The following is a 20,355-nucleotide window of genomic DNA, read 5'->3' on the forward strand; positions in this document are numbered from 1 at the left end:
TGTCAGTGGTTCAGTAGGCAGTAAAATTCCGAGTACGATGGATAAAAGGATTTATCGGACTTTGAGAAAGGACAGATTGTGGGTGTTTGACTAGCTGGTGCCTCGATTTCCCAAAAGGTTGAACTGGTGGGGTGTTCGAGAGCCGCCGTTGTTAAAGTTTACCAGGACTGGCGTCAAAATGGTCAAACAACGATCCAACGGCAAAACTACAAAGGTCAGAGAAAGATTGATGTTATAGGTGAGCGCCGGGTCCGACGACTAGTACAGGCGCAGCACTGTTGAAGAGTTGACTACCCAATACAACATGGGGCCAATATCTGTCATGACTATGCGTCGCACGCTCGCATGTATGGGCTATACCAGCAGACGACCCCTGCAGCATTCTCTCCTAACCAAGATTCATCGGCGTAAAAGACTCGCCTGGTGCAAAGAGCATGCAAGTTGGACGTTAGAAGAGTGGAAGAAGGTGTGCTGGTCGGATAAGACACGTTATTTACTCCACACCGTGTATAGTCGTGTACGGATTTGGAGTCAACAACATGAAGCTCTTCATCCATCATGCATGGTATCAAAAGTGCAGGCCGGTGGAGGCGTTTGTATGGTGTAGAGCATGTTTCACTGGCAGAAATTTGTACCCCTGGTGCATGTGGAACAACGTATCACTGGTCTCTGCTTTCGTCAACTGCTTGCTGACTGTGTACACCCCGCTATGTTACACTTTTTCCCGAATAGCGATGGTGTCATCCGAGATGACAATGCGCCGGGTCATCGGGCACTTGATGTGCAGGAATGGTTTGAGGAACACAGTTCTGACTTCCAGCATATCGATTGGCCTCCGAACTCCCTCGATATCAATTGGACACTATGGAAAGGCATATCAGGCGTCTGGATACACCAATCACCTCCATACCTCCATACCCGCATTACACAGAGCTTGGCTGGCCATAACTCCGGAACGCTTCCGACATCTTGTTGAATCAATGCCACTTCGGATAGCTGCTGTACTGAGGACAAAAGGACCTACATATGTCGGTAGTCATAGGTCCTTTTGACCTATAAATACCGACCTACGTATTAGGTCGGTAGTCATAATTCAGCGGGCACTCAGTGTATATTGAGGAACTAGCGAGTAGCACATTTATCATAAGATAATGAATGTCTTACTCATTTATTTATTTATAAACGATTTATATGATAAATAATTTATCATATAAATCATTGATTTATAAGATAATAAATTATTCTTACTTTCATAAATTTATCTTTCTGTGCTTCTTTGAAATGAAGTCCTTTATAATGTCATTAAAGATCAATTGTTTCAAGTTCACTTTCGATAAACACCAGTTTCAGTTAGAAAATGTTCTTTTCCCGTTACGAGAGCTGTTTCATAAGTTTCTAGTCTCTCACATTACGAAGATGTATTTTTGATTGGTACACATATTTTTTTCAATAATTTGAACCTTTATATTAATGCATGCAAAGTTCATAACTTACATTTTTTAGGTCACTGAAGGTCATCTTCAAGTACCAGCCTGCATAAGCAGAAAAACTAATTAATAAGCCATAATGACATATCTTTACAAAAAAAAAGGAGTTATCGAGGAAAGATATTCTTGAAGACACGGTAACAACTTCAACCGTTCCCAGCACGTTCCATTCCATGCCTCCTGTGTCTTCCGTCAAAATGATGTCAGAAGGATTTTAATAAATCTTGATGCTAAGAAAGCTTCAGGTCCTGATGGTATTTGTTCTCAAAACCTGTGGTTCTGGACTCACTCCTGTTCTTTGCCGCCTTTTTTTCACTTTCTTATTCCAAAGGTGTTTTTCCTTCTGCTTGGAAATTTGCTCATATCCAACCAGTTCCTAAAAAAGGGTGACAAATCCCTCCCATCCAATTATCGTCCCATTGCAATTACTTCTTCTCTTTCTAAAGTAATGGAGAAATCAATTAACCGCCAACTCTTAAACTATCTAGAAACCTTCCGATCATTCTGTCTTATGTTACCCATTTATGGACAAATTCAATGGAAAAGTTTGGTGAAACACAAACAGTTGCTCTTGACATCTCAAAGGCTTTCGATCGTGTTTGGCATAAAGGTCTTCTAAACAAGCTTCCATCTTATGGTTTGTCAACTGTTTTTTGTAATTGGTTATCCAGTTTTCTCTCTGGCCACTCACTGAGGGTGATGGTAGATGGCTCTCTGTCTTCTAACTTCTCCACTAATGCTAGTGTCCCCCAAGGTACAGTTCTTTCCCCAATCCAATGGTATATTAATGACTTTCTTCCATTGACCGGAAATCCTATCGATAGTTTTGCTGATGATAGCACATTGCATTTCACTTTCGAGTTTGAGAAACCTTGTCCTGCTCAATCAGCTTCAACTGTTCGAATATCCGCTACCAGTTCCTTAAATGCTGATCTACAGGTAATTCTCCAGTGGGGTAAAGACAACTTAGTCGATTTCAATCCTTCTAAGATCCAGTCCTGTATAGTCTTATATCTCGCAAAAAGGATTCTTCTGCTCCTATGCGTATCTTTGGTGACACGCCGATTTCTAGGCAAGATGATATATCTATTTTGGGGATTACCCTGACTTCTAATCTCTCTTGACACAAGCACATTACAAATATTGCTTCCTCTGCATCTAAAAAATTTGGCTTTCTCTTTCGCTCTCGGCGTTACTTTTCCAAACAACTGCTCACTCTGTACAAATCGCAATCCGCCCTACCATGGAATATTGTTCGCACATCTGGGGCTGTGCCCCCAAAGCCTCTCTCAGGCTTCTAGATTCCATTCAGAAGAGGACAGTTAGATTAATTAATGACTCATCTCTGACAGTCTCTCCACACTGTCTCATTAACTTTCTGTTTCTGCTACATGCCTTTTCTATAGATACTTCCATGGGCACTGTTCTTCTGAATTGATTTCTATAATTCCCGCTCTCTCTTTCAAAACAGTCCGAACACGTGCCGCCACCAGTCAACATCCATTTACTGTCCAACTTCAAACTCACAGAACAACTTTTCATCTTCTTCGTTTATTCATTCAACTGCCGTTTTCTGGAAGAACCTTCCTTCATATGTATTTCCTGAAAATTACAGTCTACAGAAGTTCAAGTATAATGTCAAATATCTTCTTTCGTCTTCTCAACCTCCCACTCAGGCACGGTACTAAATACTATAGGTTCTAATACCTCTCGTGTTTGGGGATTTCATAAAATAAAAATAAAAAAAAGACATTAGGAGAATCGGTCCTATCATATGTAGCCGTCAAAAATTGAGGGGCTGAGTTTAAACGTGGTAGAACCAGCATCGAAGATGAACAGCACAGTGGATCTCAATCAATTGATACCAGCCAACAGAGTAACTGTTAGAGAAATAATAGAGTATAGGCATCTCGACGGTCTCCGTAGTCAAGTGGTCAGGAGCGGGAGTGCAGTAGCACACGCTCTTTGAGTAGACGGGGGTTCAAGCCCCTGACTGCTGAATATGGTCGATCTGCCAACCCGCACTGGACCAGCGTGGCAGATTATGGTCCATTTCCCTCAGCATGAATTGTTGAGGAGGCTTCCATCCTGCAGTGGGTTGATAATGGCTGCACTTTACTTTTTTTATAGGCATCTCAACTGAACGGATGAAAAATGTTCTGTCAAATTAATTAGATTTGAGAAAGGTTTCTTCACGGTGGGATACTAGCCATTTGATACCCAACAAGAAACAGCTTTGACTCAAATTTTCAAAGTAACGTTTTGTTCGTTATCAAGGAGATCCTGAAAAATTACTCGCTAGATATGTAATTATAGATGAGACATGGTTTCATCAACCAGACCCTGGTTGGTAGCAGTCAAAACAGGAGCATGCTGATTCACCGCCTCCAAAGAAGGCCAAACCAGTTCCCATCGGCATGCGAGATCACGTTATCTATCTTCTGGAATTCAAAAGGGATAATGATATCTATCTTCTGGAATTCAAAAGGGATAATGATAGATTATCTTCCAAAGGGACAAAAAATAAGCGGAAAACACTATGCTAACTTAGTAACTAAATTACGAGATACAATTAAGTCAAAAAAGCCAGGAAAACTGATTAAAAGTGTTTTGTTTCATCAGGAGAATCCACCTGTTCACATAACGGCTATTGCCATGGCTACAATTCATCAAGCTAGCTCTGAATTGTGGATCCACCTAAACATATGTATATTGTACACCAGATATAACCCCATCTGATCTCCACATATTCTCTAAACCAGAACGGGGGCCAAAAAATCATGGGTATTACAATGGTTTGTAGTCCTCCAAAGTTCAACCCTACCTGATGACATCTTATCCCTTAATATTTAATTTCTCTCATTGGGTTTTCTTTTCCCCTGAGAAAATCGATTTTTAACATATAGGTATATTGTACAGGGTCATCGAAAAGGTGTCCATGATGTCCCTTTTAATTATCTTGGGAAATATTTGGTTGATTGCTGTGATCGTAGCAGCAAACAGTGTGGCAACTTGGTAAGTTTTATTTGACACCTCAACAATGACCATGGCTGAGCCATGAGTGTGCGCAGAATGACTCCTACGTGCATCGCCTCAGTCGGTATCAGTAAGGTGGCCACCAAGAAGTCACTCAGTCCGTGTCAGCGTTGGCCACCATGACGTCCTGATCTGACACCATTGGGGCTACCTAAATAACTTCGTCTACGCAGAAAAGATTCACGATCTGCACCATTTAAGAGAGAGGATCACAGCTGCAATCGCAACCGTTAGGCCGGAAATGATTGAGGGCACATGGACAGAGATCGCCTACCGCTTGGATATTTGCCGAACAACGAACGGTGCTCATACTGAAACATAATAAGGTATGAAGTAAAACTTGAGATATTCCTGTGGATATTAACAAATAAATCAATTGATTGATGTATCTGCGTTGTTATTTTATCGTGAAATCAGACAACACCTTTTTTCGATGACCTGTATTAGGAGTGACTGAGAATTTTTGATAAAAGGAAGATAGTGGGCGTGATTTAATTAAACCACCTTTGCTTTTCATAGGCATTAAATACCTAAGTGCTTTTAGAGGTAATGTCTCCGCAATCCATGGCATTTGCGCCTTTCCGACAGCTGCGACCTTTGTGGCGGCATGGTGGGTGTGGTTTTTTTAATTATTCTTTGTTTCATTGGTTAATATATGAGGCATGGATAGGATGAAGAAATGTTTCAGTTTATTGTTTCTACTTTCTAAGCGACAATTAGTATTGATTTATTGTTTCCATATGGAAGTTGTTTATTCTTGATCCACAGTGCTTTTGTGAGTGACATGAGCTATGAAGGTTAAATAAAAATATTTCATAATTTAATTCTTTGTAGTAGTTATTCAATCCATCATGAATTGTATCAATTGCTGTAAAGAAAGTGTTGACAGTATCTGGACGAATATCTAGCTTATGGTTTTATTGAAAACTCATCCGACTCAAGACAGCCTATGTGTCGCATGTGTAATAGTTCTTTTTCAAATGAGTCTATGAAACCATCAAGACTTTTAGATCACTTAAAAAGTGAAACATCCTGATAAAGTTGGTAAACATATCGAATATTTGAAAATTTTAAAACAGAATTTTGAGCAATGTGATACTGTTACTTCCTTATTTAAGAAGAACACACAAACAAATGACGATGGAATGACTGCGTCTTATAAGAATGCAGAAATCATTGCAAAAACTGGTAGTGCTCGTACAGTTTCTGAGACTGTGATACGACCCACATTAGAGACTAATTTCAACAGTGATACATTAAAATACTTCCAGTATTTTAAAAGCATTGCCATTGAGCAACGATTCAATTCGAAGACGAATCGATGAAATATCAGTTAACATTGAAGAGCAGCTAATTGACAAACTACAAATGAGAAAATTTTCTATTTAGATTGATGAATCCATTACTGACAATACGGCCCTTCTAATGGCATACGTTCGTTATTTCGATGGTGATTGTAAATTGCAAGAAGAAATGTTGTTTATAAAATCTATAGAAACTGACTGTACTGGAGCATCCATTTTTGCTGCTGTAAAAACATCGTTTGATGAAAAACAAGTACCATTGGAAATTTTGGTATCCTGAGTCACTGATGGTGCTATCTCCATGGTTGGAAAACAAAGGTTTTATAGCCCACCTAAAGAAAACATATCCCGAAGTTCTTGCAATACACTGCATTGTGCACCGACATCATCTGGTTGCAAAAAATATTAGTCCATCCAGTCCTTTATCAATCTCTCTCTCTCAGATACAGTTATGTTATTAAAACCATCAATAAAATAAAGTCACATAGCAAATACGATCGCCTTTTCAGAAAATTTCGTGTTGATAATGAAGAATATGTAAGGCTTCTTTTTCATACAGAAGTCAGAGAGCTTTCTAAAGGAAACTGTCTAACAAGATTTATAAACCTTTTTGATACGATAATTAGTTTTTTAGAAAGCGAAGGAGACACAGATTTAGAAAGGAGATCAGCAAACACAAAAACAAACGTATACTACATAGCTTGGATTTTTCGAAAACTTAATGAAGTATCACTTCAACTTCAAAGGAAATTAATTACGATGATAGACTGTAAACGCGTATTAAAAGCCTTCACTGAAAAACTGGAAATATTTGAAAGCAATTTAATGAGAAAACAATTTCATGGTATGCACGAATCTCTCACAGAGAATGATCTTAAGAATTTTTCAGATCATTTGTATTCTTTAAAAGGTGAAATGAAAAATAGATTTTCAGATTTTTTTTTTTTTTTTTTTGAAGTGAAGCCATGGATGTTAGATCCAATTGGATGCGATGCCGGGTCTGCTAGTAAAGCAATTCAAGAAGAACTCATTGAATTAATATGTAATGAAGAATGCAAACATAAAATCGAAAAGGGTGGAATGACAGTTGTGTGGATAAAAAACAACTAAGCTTCTTTAACCAACAATGTGGTCTGAAATGGCCAAAGTACTGCTTTGTTTAGCAACATCTTATATGGTTGAAAGTAGTTTTAGTTCAGTAAATAAAATATTAACAAAGGAATGAAACAGAATTGATATATGTTCAAGAGGAGACATTAGAATTAAACTTACTAACATCATACCAAACATCGAACTTTTAGCTAAGAAGCATCAGGCTGAGGAATCCCATTGAATAAAAAGAGGTAAAAAGTATTTTCTTGTTTAAAATTTCATGGGGCGATTAGGAAAAAAAATAGTCTAAAAAGCCCTTTAGGGGGCAATAATTAAAAAATAGGTTGAGAAACACTGCTCTAAACTAAAAACCAACTTGTCTAGAAGGAAATTAGGGTCGAATGATGAGGTGATAACGGCCGTACACTCCTTTTTGCATCCTTCAAGAAAGCGACTACGAAACTGGGATCAAATCTGGAGAATCGCTAGAAAAAGTGTGATGTGACTATATAAAAAAACAGTGCAAAGTAAAATCAGATAATAATGCTTTCAAGGCCGAAGTAAATGTGAAACGTAGCTTCAGTGTTTGGATTGTAGTTTCGAGTTGGGATTTTTTTTTTTTTTTTTTTTTTTCAAACCAAAATTTCTAAAGTCTTGCAGTGATCGAATGCTTCATCGTCCTGTTCTTTCACAGTATTTTTCAAGAAAGTTTGCAAGTACTCTACCTACAGAAGAGGAGAACTCGAAGCAAGTTTCGTATTGTTATTGTAGTGCATCCGATGCTTGCAGAACTTTATTGGAAGGCATTTTCCAAAATACCTGTCAGGACACCGAAAAACGCATGAACTAATAATACAGGCGCTTCTACGCCTCTCCTACTCGGCAGCCAGTTTATCAATTATAGACAGAAATCTTTCCAAATTGAATTTCTCACGAACTGGTATCACTTCAACACAAAAACCATCAGTAGCAAAAAAATTGGGTGCTTTTTTTTTTTTTTTTTTTTTTTTGCACGCTTATCAGTACTTTTGTATTCAGCATTTGGAACGAATCAATTTTTAAACAGTTTCTCAACCTTTCTAAAATTGACTCGTTGCTAATTCTACAACCTTGCAGATACGTCATTAGTTCCACAAATGTTTCAAGTCCCAGGTTAGGTTTCTGAAGTGACAAATTAGTTTTGTTGATATTCTCTGGTAAATGATTTCAAGCAAGAACAGTTTCAAAAAAGACAAGTGTCATAAAAGATCGTTGACTTCTCCACGTATTTCTGCTCTTTAAATGTCATTTGTAAGAGATTTTAATGCTTCAATGATTTTGTCATTTTGACAGAGCTTTTGTGACATCTGCTCTAAAAAAGAGACTTTAAAACCAGATTTATTCATAAAATATATACTATTATTTTTTAAAAGCTAACAGAAATACAGCAAACCCTAGATTTTACGGATAAGATGAACAGGGAAGAAGGTGGTCTCCATTACTGCTGACGTTGGTTAAATCGAAAGTCATTTTTCTAGATCATTTGTACCTCACATAATTAAAATTTTGAACAATCACTCTGCATATGGATGTATTAGAACCACTGAAATAAACAATAAAAAAGCATGCTTTCTTTTATTTACTTTGACTGTACTGGTTGAAGCACTATACAGAGTACATGATAATTTACGGTGACCGTACAGTGGTACCAGTCAAATTTTTTTGGGTTTAAGACTGTTTTTTTTTTTTTCCCCTTTCATAATATTATTATGTAAAAACTCATTTTTTACTCCTTGCTATTGCTTATATAACAATATCTTATGTGAAAGCACTTTTTTTGATTTTTGGTAGTTGTTGGCGCATCGGCTTCTGTGGCCATATTGCACCTCCCAAGGTTTTTTTTTGCAGTACTTTGATCCAAGCCCGAGGCGAGAATCGAACCCGCGACCTTTGGGTTGCCGGGCAGGTACTTTACCCACTCGGCTAGCCCGGTCGGCGTGAAAGCACTTAGAATTTTATGTAATTTCTGTTTCCCACACAAGTGAAGTTCAGTAGAACCTTGAAACGTTCCTAATATTTTAAATGTAGATCGATGTGGTAACATTTCAATTAAATACTGTACATATTAAAATACATTCACGTAGTATAACAGTATATTTAGTTTTCATTTAATTTATTGGTCAGTTGCAGAAGTTCACTGTATTTTTTTAACAACTGACCAATGAGAACTCGATGATGTACGGTGATGATGTATGGTATATTTGTTTAGCTGAGTAAAATGAGTGAACGGAATGCAGTGGTATGACCACAAGAAACAATTTTATATATTTAAAAAATACGTAAAAATATATTATTGTTAAATAACAAAGTTTAAATTTTTAAAAATGAAAATCTGTTTATGCATTCAATGTAAAACTTATTCTTTTTTCTGACCTTGTCTGCTGGATGAATTCCAGGCATTTTGACTACCTCCAATTTTCTTTTTGACGGTAACAGAATATACTGGTCTCTCTTCTTCATTCCTCATTATTCCACATGACCTACATACATAATAACAAATACATTAAAAGAAAGTATGCATGAAATTCGCATTATTATTTGAATATGCAGGCAGTGGCGGATTACCCATTAAGGCAATGAGGCACGTGCTTAGGGACACCAGGCTTTGGGGGCCCCCTAAGCCGAGACATTTTCCTATAGTGTTCTAAAATAGATTAATGTTTTCAGTAAACATCATAAAAATCTTGATTAATTTAAGCGAAAATTTAAGCAAAAAATTCAAAAGTACAAAATTTCATTTATTTGCCACCTAACTTTTATTTATTTTTTATTCTTTTTTTTTATTATTACTTTTTTGGGGGGGGGCCCAACTATCCTTAATCCGCCACTGGATGCAGGAGCCAAGGGATTTGTAAATTTACGAAACAGAATTAAGCAGTTTATTGAAAAACACTGCACATCTGTCATTCATACCTTAAATCTGCCATCCAGTATAAACAGCATATATACTATATATTGTCACACTGGAAAACACTTGTGCGACCTGCACAGTGCATATAGTGTGGGAAAGCCTTGGATACGTGGAGAGAAGGGGAGAAATTTTTATGATCTTTTCACGTCGTGGCCGAGTTAGTCAGTCTCGAACAAGGTTTTCGTGATTTTTATTTTTTGGAAATTCTTTCTTTCCGTTCCGAAAAAAAAAAAAAAATCTACCACAGAACACATAAATCTCAAAATTTACAGATATGATATATGTACTGACAACCCACGGTCTTAATTGCCTCGGTGCAAGTTCAAAACACCCAACTTGTACGAAACTTGAAATTATTCCTTCCTCGATTTTACTACTTAAGTCTAGGGGAACTTTTCTCTGATGTTCACAGCTGTTCGCACATGCAGGGTGATGCTGCATTGGGAATACTGAAGAGTGTACACTTCTGTTGATGAAAACGTTCAATGTCTCCCAAAGAATATGATTTATTCTTTGTAACAGCATTATCATTACTAGTTTAATAATAACATCAACTAGCTATGAACTTCAACTCTTACTGCTGCAGTATGCTTTGAAATTTGTTAATTCAGAAATGTGGTAGTGGGAAAAGTTTCATAAACACTTAGGATCATCAACGGAACTAATAACCATAGTGGCTCACAATGACAAGTCAACAGATGACCAAAAACATCTCTTCGGGTAGGCGATGTCCAAGATACGCCCACTGCATCCTGATGAAGCAGCAGGTTACAAGACGATTTGTCAAGAAGGGAGTGTCGCCACCAAAGTTATTGATGGTAAAAAGTGAGTCTTACTTCCGGCTATTTGTAGACTAGCGATGACATTGACTAATCGAATGTTGAGGGGTGGTGATAATTGATCACTAGGTATTATGCAAATAGTTCCCGTTTAAGTAAAATTTACACACAGCGCTCATGAAATTCTTGAGCACTGTTTAAATTATCTCGCTTACTTTATCTACACATCAAGAAACTAGAATGAAGAAAAGCATAAGATCTAGCAGTCTTAAACAAGAAAATTAACAAAAGGAAAACTAACAAACAAAATTAACAATGGAAAATTAACAAAGTATAAGAAAAGAAAAAAAAAAAGAAAAATAATAAGTACAATAAAACTCTTCAAAAAGATTGATAATAATATTAAATAGTGACAATATGTTCCACACGACAATATGGTTATGTATAAATAAATAAATTTTCTGTTTATACTCTGGGGCGACCAAACGCTCAGGGGAGTTCACAAGATAGAAGAATACAAGAAACAGCACCGTATTCAGCAGTCACGGGCTTGAACCCCGGTCACTCAAGGCACCCGCGCGCCTGACCATTAGGCTACGGTGGGGTCTATGCGACTTCGTTATCTGCAGGTTACACAAGATACTCCATTGCCTGAAGTATCCTTCGTGATCTTATCCAGCTATCTATTGATTAAAAAAGAAGTAAGGGATTTTAATTAAAAATGGAGTGCTATGGTCACTCTCCAGTTACTAAATCGCTAAGAAGTTGTTTCTGGTGTTCAAGCCAGACGCTGAAGATGTGGAATTGGGGTGGGAGGAATGTTTTTTAGTTTAGAATTTGATTTGACTCTGGGTTTTCGCATAAAAGTTGTAGATTTTTGCTCGTTTTTTTTTTTTTTTTTTTTTAACTATAAATCATAATTACCATATCTAATGAAGCGGCTGAAATCCAATGCACTGTATACATTAATTGTTTAAACGTTATTTCCTTATGATATTGAACTTATAGCTTAAAAATTCTAAAATAATAGTCTATTTCGTTTTTTTTTTTTTTTCCTCATCCATTTTCAAGCAGTGGTTTGAGTTTAAAAACTTACGAAAATGCCTCAAAATAAAATATTGCATATACTATAAACAACGCACATGGTACTTATAATATTATTATTTAATAAAAGTATGGGTGTTTTTTTTTTTTTTTTTTTTTTTTTTGCAGTTGAAAAAAAGTTTGCTTATTATAATATTTAAACTGCTAACAGCAGTTGCTTCCAGTAAACTGATTTATATGCAAATAGTATTTAGCGGTATTGCTATCTTGGTTGCATTGAGGAAACGAAATTATATTATTTTAAATTTTTTTCCGTATATCCATTACATACATTACATATACATGTCCACACACATTACGTATACATTGAATGGCCACTTATTAGGTACACTAACTAATAGCGAGTAAATCTCTCTTCAGCCCTCAGAATAGCTTGGATTCATCGTGGCATGGACTTGAAGAAACGTCGAAAGGGATGCTGGTCCATGTAGGCCCAACTGCTTCCCACAGTTGTTGAATAGTAATGGTTGCAAATCCATCTCCAAAGAGTTCGATCAACCTCATCTAACAGGTGCTCAACTGAATTGAGATTTGGTGAATTAGAAAGCCACCACAGTAGATTTAATTCTCTGTCATATTTCTAGAACTAATTCTGTATTCTGGCTTCTGACATGATGGTTTATGCTGTTGGAAGAACTCATTCAGGTGGATATACTGCAGCCAACAAGGGATGTGAGTGGTTGCAAACAATTTCTAAATAACCTTTGGCATTCAAACGTTGCTCCGTTGGAATCAAGACACCTGAGAATCTGCAAAATGAAATCACTTCCGGCACCATTACACTACCACCACCAGCCAGATGGGCGATAAGATGAACCCATGCTGTTTTCGCTATATCTAATTGTTCAATCAACATGAAATAGCAGAAACTTGGATTCTCAGAGAAAGCAACGTTTTTCCAATCATCGTGTGACTAGAACACTGAAGCTAGCTGGAGTTGTGAGCATTAAAATTACAAAGGAAATAACTTCACTGTTAGGAAAGTTGGACTGGAGAAAGTCATGTTTCAAAGAAAGGAAGTCAAAGAGTTGCAAGTAATTAGCATAGCTGGAAGAACAACAGAGGCAACAGATGAATTTGACAAAATAGGGGTAAAGAGATTTTCAGCCAGAGAAGATCAAAAAGCGGATGTTCCAAATTCCAAATGATAGAGAATATTAGAGCGGTCATATGCATAAGTACCACCTTTGAAGCGAAGGGAATAATACAGCGAATAATTAGTTGAATTAACCGATAACTGGGATTCCATCAGAAAAAATAAGTGGGGCTTGGCAGACTGTAAGTGGAAATGGACATCACTAAGACCACATATATTTATTAAATGAACAAGGAACTGCTTGTGAGGTTTATATCTTTTCGCAGATAAGTTTGTTTTATTAGGTTGCCTATTCATGATGTATTCAGTAGTGAGAAAAGTTGGGCGGGCATGTTGTATGAAGTAGTGAAATTTTTGGATATGGCGTACACACGGCAAGAATATGCCCAGCTCCCTCACATAACGTGGCCCCGACAATGTCACCGGCATCCACACTACTCAGACTTCTTCCAGTCACCATCTGGTACAGTATAGGCCGTGAAATTATAAACTAGCTAATCCGGATGCCTGCTAGAGAGTTACCAATAGGATCGATTCGGTGGACTATCTAGCAGCTGGCCTGTGAACACCGTTTTAGAGCTGTACCCTCGAAATCCAAGAAAGACTGCATTTCCCCATGTGATACCCATCATAACCTTAAAAGATATCAATCATACTGTTGTTTTTGCTGTTGGGTTTTAGAAGCATCGGCAACTAAGGCCATATTGCTCCCTGTATATTATCTGTAAATTGTGTGTGTTCTGAGATCGATTTTCTGTTTGCTGGACGAAAAACCCAAGTTTCTGGGAGGAAAAAACCATGCTACCTTCGCCTATGACCGACTAACTCAGCCACGTTGTGAAAGATGCCGATAAAAATTCTTCAAACTCAGGTCTTGTCCACCCAGTGTGAGGATGACAGTGATTCTACCAACTATGCCATCCATGAGGGCTCTACCACATTGCAAGATGGAAAAGATGGGAGGGGTTGCCGGAGCTTTGCTCTGGAGACTAAAAATAGGTTTCACCTCTTCAATTCTCCAATAAGCAAAGCTGCAGTAATGCACTTGTTGATGGGCGTCATCTACCACCTAGTATTGCCTGGTCACACGGAGGGATGGCATTCCTCTGTGTAAGTGTGAAGGCCTCATCTCGATCCCTACTTACGTTGGTTCAACATTTCGGTGGTCACCTCCAGTATACTAGTTGCAGTATTTCAGGACTTGCATACGGAGATTATACCCAGGGTTACTAACATTCCAACCATCGTGAAGGTGCCAGCAGAGGATTTGGTTGTCGCAGAACGACCAGAATTCACCAAAATTCGGTCTACTTGACTAAAGTGTCGCATGTGAATATCAGTTCCATCAGCGTTTTAAACTCCCAGGTAGCAAGCCCAAGCTTGTCATATTTAAGAAAATATCTGCACCAGTCTCAAGAACCAAAAAATTGAAAACTGAAAAACAGGCAGCAGTAATCCCAGAATAATATTCCAATTAGGTGGTACCACACTAAGTGGCAGAGAAAAGATATATAGGGAAGATTGCATCTGACATGAAGTTTTCTGAGCAGTGCAAACAGTCTGCTAGGACAACTAATGGGGTTTGTAAATGATATATAGAAATTTTACCAGGAACAAGGTGATTATCCCATTGTGTAAAGCAACCGTTAAGACGCATCTTGAGTACTGCACGTGCATGCATCATTTTAGAAAGGATATGGATCTCTTGGAACAGTGCAGAGAACAGCAACGAGATTAGTCAAAGACACAAAAGGGTACTCACACCACAAAAGATTTCACTTCTGCAAATTACGGTGGTTGGCAGCTAGGTACCTGCTAGTCGACCTGATTGAAACCTTTAAGGCTTTAAATGGATTGTGTGAACCAAAGGCTGGCGCCATACTTATTCTTCCTCAGACAATACTCATAGGACTATATAAATTGAAAAGAATGGCTGCAGAACAGATGAGCGGAAATTTGCTTTCAGCCAGAAAGTATACTTGTTTATTTGTTGTAGGTATTATCATGCACATCAGCAACTTAGGCCTTATTGCGCTGTACCTCATCCTTACAGTGGAAACAAACTCAAGAGCTCAGCTTGAGACCCTGGCCAACCATGCCCTTCAAACTTGGGCAGCAAAGAACTTTCTCACAATATCACCTGCGAAAACCTCATCCATTCTCCTTAAAGGCTCTCTCGACCTGTGTAGACCACCCCAAATTAAAATTGATGAGAACACAATAAAATTGGCACCACAGCTGAAATATTTAGGTATTCTCCTAGACAGCAAACTATCCTTTCAACCACACCTTAAATACATCAGAACGAAACTCAGGAACTACTCAGCCCTGGTGGCCTGGGTCTCACGTAGAGACTGGGGCCCCAACAACAAGAGAACGCTGGCACTCTATTATAAGACAGTTTTCATCCCAGCAATCTCATATGCTTCGGCCATATGGTACGATAAGACCACGCTAGTAGTGAATAGAAGAATGCTGGATTCTACCCAGCGATCCTCCGCGCCATAACCCGCGCCTGCAGTACAGTGAGTACACCAGCCTTACAAGTAATAGCAGGAACGCTCCCATTAGACCTAGAAATCGTTAGAACTGGAATGCTCTATTACCTTTCCAAAGGAGTCCCAGTTACCTTCCTGAATTTTACAACTGATCCCACTAATAATAGGAAGGCAGAAAAAATACACTTACAGAACCATCTGCTACAGGAGTGGCAAAACAGATGGGCTGGTACCACCAAAGGAGAGATCACCCGCAAGTGTTTTCCACACACAAATAGAGTATACCCGAAATCACCATCATGGTTCTTCCCAGGACTTCATACAACGTACTTAATAACAGGGCATGGCCCCTTCAATGCAAAGCTCGCTGGCTTCAGACTCACAGACAACCCAAATTGCACTTGTGGAGAAATAGAAGACTGGAACCATCTTATGTTTGACTGTCCCATATATGAAGACCTAAGATGTATTCTAATTGCAAAAGTGAGATATCTTCCAAGAGGACAAGAATTTCTCCTCCTTGAACCTCTTCGCGAGAAGAAAGGTGCAAATTGCCATTCACTGAGGAAAAGAGGAAATGCCACTCAACCATGACAACGCAAAGACCAAACTTATCACCAACCAGCATTTCTCCTCTTTAAATGAAAGAAGATTAAATCCGAAAAACTTGATGATAGACTTGATGCAAGCACAACCTCAACAACCTGAACTGCAAATACAGGACTTGTCCCAGGAATGACCCACAACCCTAGAAGTTGACCTACAACACTAGACTTGATGCAAGCACAACCTCAACAACCTGAACTGCAAATACAGGACTTGTCCCAGGAATGACCTACAACCCTATAAGTTGACATCTCTTTAGAAGAAGTAGAACTCAAATTGAAGACCTACCATGGACTTGACCTCATTGCAGCTCTGCTGCCAACGCCACAGGCTATACCTGTGCTCTCTTGCACGGTACTTTCTTTCCACTTCCCTGGGGAGGGAAGGATATGGTTTCACTGTCTCTTCCCCTCCTTGCCCTCCTTTTCTTCCTGGTGGGACATGGGCCTGCCCCACTGACCACAGGGGTCACCTCCTCTATCGACCCCTTACTTCCTATTTCCTCCCCCTAGCCGTCAGTCTCTTCCCTACTCTGTTCACTTTCACAGCGTAACCCCACATAGTCTAAATTTAAAACTTTGACCTGGGGTCGCCTTCCCTATTGGCTCCATATTTCTGACTCCCCCCTGTCTTCAGTCTTCCCCCTACTCTGCCTAAACACTAGCGAATGCCCCATACGATGTCAAATAAAAAAAAAAAAATTGTCAAAATTGCAAATGCACACGAAAACCCCTTTCGGCCTACCTTACAGTGACTACTTCCCAATACTATTAAATTATTTTATTTATTTATTTTTATTTTTTATTTTATTTTATTTATTTATTTTTATTTTTATTTTATTTATTTATTATTATTATTATATACATTTTTTTTTTTTTTTTATTTCATTTTTTTTTTTTTTGGTCCTTGCCACTGAAATCTCAGGAAATTAGGTGGCAGGACCTGCCAGAGTGAAAACTTAAAATTACTGGGTACCTGGTCTGCCTCCACGAGGCATAGTGTGGACAACGTTGGGCCCCAGCAGGGGTCTAGCGGCTAAATGGCCAGAAGAACAACGAAACACAACACTACACTTACAAAATCCATACACTTTTAAACCTCTGGCCTTCCCAGTGAACTGGTACACCTACAATGAAAGCAACGCGGAGATGGGGGAAACCCCTGGTGCCGTTAGACACGAACACACTATACACTGTACATATAAATAAATCTTTATTGTGAAGTACAAATTTGCAACACAATATGCCATCATGGTGACGAGCGCCAGGGATTTACATGTGGCAGCTTGAACAAACAGAATAAAAGCGGCATGCAAGTACAAATATCAGGATACACAATACAGCATACAAATAAAAAAGGATACAAATACAGCATGCAAATACAAAACTGAATACAAATACAGAAAACATCTTAGCAATAATTCAGCAGGGCTCCAGTGATGACAGATTTGAACTGGAGATGGGAAAACAGGAGCATCGTCATCCTCTTTTAGTAGATCAATGATCAAGGGCTCCGAAAGCTTTGCATCTGTTCTTCTTGTTACTTATTAGGCTGTCAAAGTTGGCGTCCACACAGTTCACGGCGGCAAACATCTGTTTTCGGGAGGAATCTGTAGGTGAGTACAAGTCTATTGTGGTGAGCCAAAAGTGCGGGTGACGATCTTAGGCTTGTCTGTCGGATCCTCCAAGAGCAGGAGTTCCAAATATTACGAGATGGAATATTGTGTTGTCTGCGTGGGTAGCACAGTGGTATCGTCACCATTCTCCCCACACCGGGTGGAAAAGGCCCGGGTTCGAATCCCGTCGATGACGCGAGGAACTTTAGTGGGCTTTTTTCACTCCGTGGCTGAGTTAGTCGGTCTCAGGCGTAGATGGCAAGGTTTTTTTCCCTCAGAAACAGAGGTTTTTTCGTCCAGCAAACAGGCAAATCGACCAGAGAACACACGCAATTTACAGACACGAATACGTGTTAATGTAATCATTTACGGGTACCCCTAATATAGTAATTTTTTTTTTAATTTTTGTCCGTCGGATCCTCCAAGAGCAGGAGTTCCAAATATTACGAGATGGAATATTGTGTTGTCTGCGCGGGTAGCATAGTGGTATTATTACCATCCTCCCTACACTGGGTGGAAAAGGCCCGGGTTCGAACTTTAATGGGCTTTTTTTACTCTGTGGCTGAGCTAATCGTTCTCAGATATCAAGGTTTTTTCCTCCAGAAACTGGGATTTTTTTCGTCCAGCAAAACAGGCAAATCGACCAGAGAACGCATGCAATTTACAGACACAATACATTTACGGGTATACGGGAGAAATTCTAGGTGACCCTAAAATATAATATAATTGTACATATTATGTCTGTAAATTGGGTGTGTTCTGTGGTCGATTTACCTGTTTGCTGGACGAAAAACTCGAGATTCCAGGTGAAAAAAAAAAACCATGCTACACTCGCTGAGGCCGACTAACTCAGCCACGTTGTGAAAAGGCCATAAAATCTCTCACGTCATTGACGGGACTCAGTTTTTTTCCACCCCATGTGGGGAGGACGGCGACTCTATCAACTATGCTACCGCGAGGGTAAAGGGTAGTTGACCACTGGAATATACTACCATCTGATGTAGTGGAAGGTAGTAATTTGAATAACTTTCAGACAAATTTGACAAAGAAACAATGAGACAAATCATTAGAGTAGATGGGCAGATGAGAGGGACAGTGTTTTCTTTTGGCTGTTTTATAAGCTTGCTTCCTTGTATCATTTGCCACTACTAATACCCTCCTGGATTTTAATAACAATTGATTTTTATAATTAACGGCGTCCTGCTTGGCATGGCGTGGCCCTTATACATGTCATCACAGGACAAATCCAATTATTTAAGTACGGAACCCAGTGCTGAACTTATTAAAGCAATGAATTTGTAATATTTTTAGGTTTTCTTAATAGCATTAGCGGGGATAGAATATATAGATTCACCACTATCACGTAATAAAACATCCCAAATACGCTAAAAAAAAAAAAAAAAATTCTGTTAATAAGTTAATTTAAATTATTAAAATCATTAGGCCTTTCAAATATACGATTCAGAGGTATGTACCTGTATATCTTCTTTTCACGTTTTTTCAGCCAGAAGGATTTAAACTACCTGGTTAATGCAATGGTCTTATAATGCACATAGCAGAACATTAAATAAAACAACAGCTAGATGAAAGAAGTTTCGTGTAGATATTGCTTTGTTGCATAGAATAATAGCTATCTGAAATATAAAATAAACGGTATACAAAAAAAAAAAAAAAAAATTGTTAACACTAATGGGGTATCGTTTGTATTTTGTTGTAATTATTCTTTTACTATCTTGTGAACCAGCAAAATTAGAAACACGCTGTGATAATAATAATCTCAACTTTTAAGTATTTTTCGGGTTAATAATAATATAGGAGTTCTGTTATCATCGATTAATCTTTTGGCGATACGTTTTGTTTGAAAGTGGTGCATTATCAGGGCTATTCGTTGTGAAAACAAATTTATTCATTAATACCACTGCAGCACTATCCTGCTGTAAAAACATGAAATGGCGAGATACACACCTAACTTTATGTAACTTCAATAAAATCAAATAGCACTGGTTAATTTATAATTTTGAACCTTTTAATTTTTTTTAACGAACTTATATGTACAATTTTAATGAACTTGCACATAAAACATATAGCCCGCTCTCATATTTTTCACTTCATGAGCACTGTTTTAATATTTCTCATGTTTGGCCATGAACAATTCTACTTTTCGGGGTTTTTTTTATTTTTATGAAGACAATATGAGAAAAAAATACTCCAAGTTCACCGATCAAAACTAGGAAGGTAATCCTAAAGCACAACTGCGATTGATCGGTCACTGCTCATTTTTATCGCCCTGCCAAACTGGATGCCAAAAGGTATAGTTTAGACATCATTAAAATAAAATAAATTTAATCTATAAATTGCATGGAAAAAAGAAATAATAACTGCTCTATTTCTATTGTTCTTATTTTAACGAAATTTGTAACAGCTCGAGATATATTTTAAAATTTCATGAAAATTCGTCCATTGGGAATCGAATTATTACATGTGGACATGATGCAGACAACAGCACATCTGTATATAGTATTAGTACTTGCAAATGATACAAGAAAACAAGCATATATAGAATCAGCCAAAAATAAAATAAAATAATAAATCCATTTCACGTATCCATCATCTCCAATAGTTTGTCTAGTTCTTCCTTGAATGTATTCCAACTACCCACTTTCACAACAACAGATGGAAGCTTGTTCCAGCAATCAAACAGATTGGCTGAAGGCAAACTTCCGCACACCTATTCAGTCAGTCTTAAACAACTCAATCACATCATCTCGCAGGTGCCTAGTCCCCAGAC

General features: G+C 38.2%; 1 protein-coding gene across 2 annotated transcripts in view; it reads right to left on the minus strand.

Annotated features, from left to right (window-relative positions):
• Ilp7 (Insulin-like peptide 7) overlaps positions 1–20,355 on the minus strand; it is a 180,092-nt gene that overhangs the window by 72,658 nt on the left and 87,079 nt on the right. For both annotated transcript variants that reach the window (XM_090387574.1, XM_090387573.1), the window contains exon 2: positions 9,332–9,438. The gene's annotated coding sequence lies outside the window, so the exon portion shown is untranslated. The remainder of the gene's footprint in view (positions 1–9,331; positions 9,439–20,355) is intronic.

The sequence above is a fragment of the Mastigoproctus giganteus genome, chromosome 13 (genome assembly GCF_048544385.1).
Source record: "Mastigoproctus giganteus isolate SK-2022 chromosome 13, ASM4854438v1, whole genome shotgun sequence".
Classification (NCBI taxonomy): domain Eukaryota; kingdom Metazoa; phylum Arthropoda; class Arachnida; order Uropygi; family Thelyphonidae; genus Mastigoproctus; species Mastigoproctus giganteus.